Here is a 7,208-nt window from a genome sequence, read left to right on the forward strand (position 1 = left end):
AGATCCACTCGAACTAGATGTCAATTAATGCACGTGTCACCTGATCCACCTATGCATGAGCAATTTATGGTATATTAATGCAGAACAGAACATTTTTATTCGCAAACATGTCTGTATTTGTAAAAATCACTGCACAATCATTTAATCCTGAATTCCACAGACTCAAATTGAAAGGTATTTGTTTGTGGTTAGTAAGATACATGTATAAAATGTATGCAGTAAATGGATAATTGTGCGTGCATCTATTAATCATTTTGAGCCTAATATCATCCCATACAAAATTGTCACTTCCTAATAAACTGGCACTATACATAACTAAGAAAAGTAGGAGAAGCTACTGAATATAATAATTTTCCTATATAATTACCTGCACCTCAGAACGAGCAGACGAAACACAATGAATGCCGTTATTGCTTTCGGCGGTGCCTGCTGTTTGGGAACGCAGTCGTACAACAGTTCTGGGAGGCAATTATACAGAAATACTTTGACAGACTTTGCTCGGGCATTTCCGAATGACCATAACAACATTTCCGATGCTGTGGAACAAGATCGGTCCACTGGTTAGTCAGGATTTGCCGTCCCATAGCACAAAGTCACATGACTTTTTTGATGTGCTTGGAGGAATTTATTCACAAAATGCATTTCCATCTCCCATTATTCTCATGAACCCTTTTTCGCACAAGTCAAAAACCACCTCAAGCGAGCGTAAAAGCTTTTTTGCGATCTAAGGCATTCTTATTCGAAATTCAGCATTTCCATCACTTGTTTCGGATACTTCAAAATGGGCATAAAAGCAGGGCGATTGAAACATAGCTACAGTTAGTGCTTTATAATACATCGGCATAGAGAAGGTACAAAATCAACAAGAGGTGGTGGCTTTGAGAGGAGATTGTTGCATATTTGTAAAAGACTTCTCAAATAAGTCCAAAGTGGCATAAACAAATCAAAAAATCATCTTTAGCCAATAGACAAATAGGAAAGTGAAAGCAGTAAGTGTCTCAGCTGACAACATGTTGACAACATTTTTTTACTTTCATACAAATAGCCCTCATTACGAGTGAACAGCTTACCAGAGTCCATTTTTCTTCACATATTCTTGCCTTAGCTGGAGCTTTAAAGTAAACAGTTCCATCAGCAGTTTAGTTTTTACTTGCACTGTACTTTCAAATTGTGTTTGACGGACTCACTTCCTGGTGCTTCAGCACAGCATAGTGACAAACATGGGCGTGCCAACAAGTGCAAAGCAGAAGTTTAAAGTTTTCTTCATCATAAGTTGTTTGCAATTTTTAAGTGACAGTATCTTATGTTTAAAGATTAAATCCAAGTGAAGATGACTTAAGATAACCCTAAAACCACTCTTAATAGCTACTGAAAATGATACATAATGAAAAGACATCATATAAAAATAGAACAATCCACAGCAGGAAGTAGGCAAAAATAATAGTGCATTAGTGCCTGCCACTGATCTATAATAGAGAACTGGATTTCTCATGATCATCAAATAATATTGATATTCCCCATTTCCATACATTCCATTGAATTCCATTTAATGAGAAAACATCACCTTCACCTAACGAGTCAGCGTTTTTATATCTGAAGTATCCCTGTATTCTTACAATGCAAACATGCATGTAAATTGTTGTTTGTTTAATGTCGGGAATTTCTCCTGCGTATTAAAGTTTTCATATTCATTACGGTAGTGTAAAGCCTATCTATGACAAGCAATCGATTTCTCCACTCAAATCGTCCATGTAACCGTCATTTATTAACAACTCGAAAACATAAATAGGCTTAGCTGGTAGCAAGTTGATACCGGAAGTTGATTACCGGTTGATTAATCGGTCCGAGATCGCCTGAACGAGGTGGTCTCGGCTCGATTGAAAACGAACTCTGGAGCGGTTCGGTTGTAGTGAGAAAGCAATCCGATCCAATGGACCAACGAACCAGGCTATATCACAATGTATAATGGGTAATTACATAAGTTTCGTGAAAAGCATTAGCTTTGTTGTTTTGCTGATACCTCAAAATGAACCTGTGAATGTCTGTGGGTCAGCATGTCTTTGCCATTCAAAAATTAAAGTAGGTATGATGACAAAATTTTCACCCACCCCTAAACTCAAAATTGATCACATGACTAGACAGATTAGAAAATTCTCTTTACAAAGACACCTGGATTGTGAAAATCAGTTGAGGATTGAGAAAGTTATGATATTTATAATATTAGGGATTATACTAAAATGTTATACATTAATTACAATAGAAGGTATGTGACCGAAAATGCTCATTATTCACATCTTTTTGCTTGTAACTTTCTCATTTTATCAGATATTTGCATGAAATTTAAACAGAAGGTAGAATTTTGTTAGTTCTTTCAAATGAAATCATGAACATTTACTGTTTTAGTTGGAATGGGCATCAGACCCATGGTACCTCACCAAAAACAATTATAATTGAATTAATAAGCGTTCTTTCATATTCATAAACATTTTATTTTCACAATACAAGCGAAGACAACTTTACACACCACTATTAATTATGAATTCATATTTATACACCCTGAAAATGCAAATATACATTAATATTCCTAGTCATTCATTTTCTTGTCTTGTCCAGGAGGTGCTGTCTGGCTAGACCTGGCTGTGTGTTGGGCCCCTTCCTTCTTTTCATAATTAGCTGTAAAGACAGAACATCAAATATTAGTCTAATCTATATGATTCAGGGAAATTGGACATAAATGGACTAATCAACATGGCTTGTGTTGCAGGATAGTTTGAATAAAATAGTAAATAAAATTAATAAAGACAACAAGCAAGCATTGACTTTTTGATTACATTCATAGATCCAATGAAAAGCCACTTTTAATTTTATGTACACAGTTATGAATTGTAAGGATTTGCTGTATTCAGCTAGAGCAGTGATTCCCAACCAGGGGGTACGTGGAAACATTTAATAATTTATTTCCTTGAAAATATATAATTTTTAATTTAAAAATTAATTTACTTATCCTCTTAGAAATTCCAAGAAGAAAATGCCTGAGAATTAAATGTTCAAATTAAGAAGATTAAATAAAATGATTTTCATTTAATAATCATGTGTAATTTAATCATTGTTTTCATTTAATAACCAGTTTGCAGTTATATCTAATAAATAGTTTAATGTTATGTTCTACTTTTGAAGAATCATCAACACATATGAGTGAGGGGGTACCAACTCATGGTAGGACAAAAAAAGGTCAGAGTTATACAAGACAAAAAGGTTGTTAGCCTATTCATTTAGACAGACTTAAAAGCAAGTCCTCAGTAATGAATGTATTTCGAAGTAATGTAAATATGTTACTATTATATGTCAAGAAAACCATATTAAAGTACATTGCATCAGTAACACTTTCAAGAAAAACACGGTGAGAATGAGTTAAAATCGAGACAATTTTTATTTATTTTTTAAACGATGCCTGCAGTGGACGTTCTGACAGGACGTTCGCTAATCTACCGCCACAAATGTGACTACCAAATTTCCGCGATTTATTTAAATACCTTCTCCACCATGGATTTCGATGAAATTTCGTCAGTACCAAGATAAAAGGTATATATTCATGCCCACCTACCTTTCATTAGTGTCCAGAGTTTTGATGAAGGCCGCCGACCGGTTGAAAATCACTCAAATCTTCAGACAGTTGCTGTGAACTGAAAACACCTCAGGGCTGAAAAGCTCGAAATGTCTAACGCTTCCGGGGGTTGTTCTCGACATAATTACTGTCATATTCAGGAAAAACATACTGCCACTAGGCGGCGAGGAGTGGATATTGCATGACACACATTTTAACAGTACCACGCAGTTTGGAACAAATTGTTGAGACAGAATGTTCATCGCGCGCGGTTGCTATGTCAACATACCTACTAAATGTGTTCATTTTTGTTGTTTTAGGTTAGAAGACAATGGGAAGAATTGCCATCGGACTAACCACAGCTGATGACCAGAGACAAACACACACACACGCACACACATTTAACAAAAACCCACCAATTCACTCTCTCAACAAATTAGAATATGGTGACATGCCAATCAGCTAATCCAGCCAAAACACTGAACGAAAATCACCTGATCTGAAGCGTATCAGTCACACAGCATTAGTTTTTAGGATATGTGTAAATAATTTTTTACTTCAGATTTTATCTGCAATGTTTAAAGTCTTTCCTGTTGAAAAAACCAGCATATGCTGGTTAGGTATGTTTTGACGCTGGGATGCTGGTTTAAGCTGGTCCTTTGCTGGTTTAAACTGGTCCTTTGCTGGTATATTATTAAATTAACTACCGTTGAAATCAACTGCTTCAAGATGCATGCTGTTAATGAACATTTGCAGCAACAAATAAAAACAATATAACAACATAATTACATAAACAGTGAATAATTGTACAAGGCGAATTAAGATATATGCACAAAGTATACAATTTTATTCAGATTTCAGAAAAAGCACTTTGTCATTTGTAATGCATTTGTTGAGGATCTCATCCATCTGATGTTCACTACTGTAATGAATATAATATGTATTTATTTTAAATAGGCAGGGGAAATTCCCATTAAACAAATAACCTTTTACATGCAGCCCGTTTGCATTGTAAGAATGTACAAGAAACCTTCAAAAACACTGACTCGTTAGGTGATGTTTTCTCATTAAGATGGTAAGATTTACTATTAATTCAATAGAACTTCTGGGAATACTAGGGTATACCAATATGGCGGTGCAGTGGCTTCACTTCTATGAAATCATACTCAATGAACTCAACTAGTCCTCTATTATAGATCAGTGGTGTAAACTTATAATAACGGATTACTACGGACACTTAACAGACACACGCACACAGCGGCCATAAAGGCATCAAGACGCATCAGATTGTCTCTAATATATCGCTTTAACTCAAACAACTTGTTTTCATAATCCTCAGAAGTCAAACTCAATCGAAAATAAAATACCATTAATCGCATAGCCCTAAAGTACAAGAGAGACCTTCTAAATTGCAAAATAACGAAAACACGTCAGTGATGAATGTCTTGATATTATCGCATGTACACTGTAAAATCTAATTAGTTGGGCTTACTTAAAAAAAGCATGCAAACCGATTGCCTTGAAAAAACTAAGTAAAGTGAAATAGCAATAGTATGTTGTACTGACAGATGCTTAGTTAGTATAGTTTACTTACACGAGAGTTCTAGTAACTAAAAAAGAACTGTAGGGGGTACTTGATCCTTTCATTTAGGTTTACTCATGACTTAGTATAGCTACTCACTGACTCCCAGAGTGCATTGCGGTATGAATAAATTATACAGTTGCTTTGTTTTATAGTTGTTGATTTTATTTGACAATTTTATTTGCTGTCGTGTCAGTAGCAACACAACAAAAAGAGCAAATAAAATGGCTATTGTTACAAGTAATGAAAATAAATTAAATTGAATTGTTACCATTGTTGTGGTTCACGTGCTGAATGTTTAAGTCTGTGTGTGACTTTAGCATGTTACCACACAGGATTTAAGAATTATATAAACCCAAAAAAAGCATCTCAGGGTCTTTATGAAAAAGTTTTTGATAAAGTTTATATTAATGAACACACAATTAATGCACGAATCCTTTAATTAGAAGATAAATCACTTTCTAAAAGCAATCTATTTATTACTTTTCTTCCTTTGAAATCAAATAACTCTGACTTCATAATGCATTACTACATCAACAGGAAGATAATTATAGTAACGTAAACCAAGTTCAAAGTGCACAACCAAAGGGACTGGGATTATCTCAGCAGCTGCCCGAGCGAACAAAAAGACCCACAAATGTAAGCATTATTGACGTTAATAAAGATTGTAATGAGCATAAATCATTTGTTTTATGTTACATTCAATCGTGTGTTCATATTTACGGTGATGTTATTCAAAGAAACGTTCGCAAAAAATCGCTAAAGTTTGCTAATATCATATCATTACAGACTGCACAATTCAACATATGTTCATGTCTGATCAGGGCTGTTAGAGGGGGGCTATAGTCCTCCCAATAATTAGAAATGGCTTTTTCTCAAATATTGCCAATTTGAGAGAGAGATAAAAGTTGCATGTGCGCGTCTGTGCGACTCTCTTTAATGAGCGAGTTTACTTCAAAACTGATTTTTATCCTCTTGTTGCAGGAAAATATAATGTAGTGATTCAGTTTTTAAACTGTTATTAAAAAAGTCGTGGGGCAGCGTTGACACGTTTCTTTGCTCCTGGATGTGTGAGCTGCGCGATATCTGATATGTCTGTGTGTCAGTAAGCAGCGCATTAATATAGAACGCTAATTAAAGGCTCTAATGCACACCAGTATAGGTGTATACACTCTTAAAAATAAAGGTGCTTCAAACGGTTCTTCAAGCGATGCCATAGAAGAACCATTTTTGGTTCCACAAAGAACCATTCAGTCAAAGGTTCTTTAAAGAACCATCTCTTTCTTAGCTTTTTATAATCTGAAGAACCTTCTTTCGCCACAAAGAAGCTTTTGTGAAACAGAAAGGTTCTTCAGATGTTGAAGGTTCTTTATGGAACCATTTAGACAACAAGGTTCTTCTATGGCATCGTGAAGCACCTTTATTTTTAAGAGTGTAGGATCATGACGTATGATGACGTGTAATGGTATAGTAGTGGTGTCCCAATTCTTAGGGGACTATTTTCACCCCTACCCCTTGACACTCTGTTTCAAGGGACAAGGGGAAGGGATAGGCGTAGGGGTATAAAATAGAATTGGGATTGGGCCTAAGTGTATTTCCTTAATTTCCCCAGCACTTAAAAGCAGAACAGTTAACATTCGCTTTTTGATAGTCTTTCTTAATTTAGCCCCAGAGCTGGTTTAATACCGGGTTCAGGTATTCAGTCCATCTTACAAAAGAAGCACAGAATAATCAGTTGCAAAGCTACATGACAGTAGGGCTGTGAAAATAATCGAATGTGATTGTCATGCGCATTTCAAACTCTTTCCACATTGATTACATGTGTACAGTTTCTCTCCTGTATGAACTTTCATATGTGTCATAAGGATTCCTTTCCGTGTAAAATTCTTCCCGCACTGATCACATGTGTACGGTCTCTCTCCAGTGTGGATTCTCTGGTGTGTTTTCAGATGTGTTGACTGACTGAATCTCTTGTCACAGTGTGAACACTTATAAGGTTTCTCTCCAGTGTGGATGTTCATG

General features: G+C 35.5%; 1 protein-coding gene and 1 long non-coding RNA gene across 2 annotated transcripts in view; both read right to left on the reverse strand.

Annotated features, from left to right (window-relative positions):
* The window catches only part of fcsk (fucose kinase), a 62,641-nt gene that overhangs the window by 39,583 nt on the left and 15,850 nt on the right, over positions 1–7,208 (reverse strand). The gene's annotated exons all lie outside the window — the stretch shown is intronic.
* On the reverse strand, positions 2,469–3,921 carry LOC107559997 (uncharacterized). Its single transcript, XR_001605672.1, has 2 exons — positions 3,605–3,921; positions 2,469–2,673 (listed from the first exon to the last, which is right to left on the reverse strand). It is a non-coding gene; the product is annotated as an uncharacterized lncRNA (long non-coding RNA).

The sequence above is a fragment of the Sinocyclocheilus grahami genome, unplaced genomic scaffold (assembly GCF_001515645.1).
Source record: "Sinocyclocheilus grahami isolate Dianchi unplaced genomic scaffold, SAMN03320097.WGS_v1.1 scaffold707.1, whole genome shotgun sequence".
Taxonomy (NCBI): domain Eukaryota; kingdom Metazoa; phylum Chordata; class Actinopteri; order Cypriniformes; family Cyprinidae; genus Sinocyclocheilus; species Sinocyclocheilus grahami.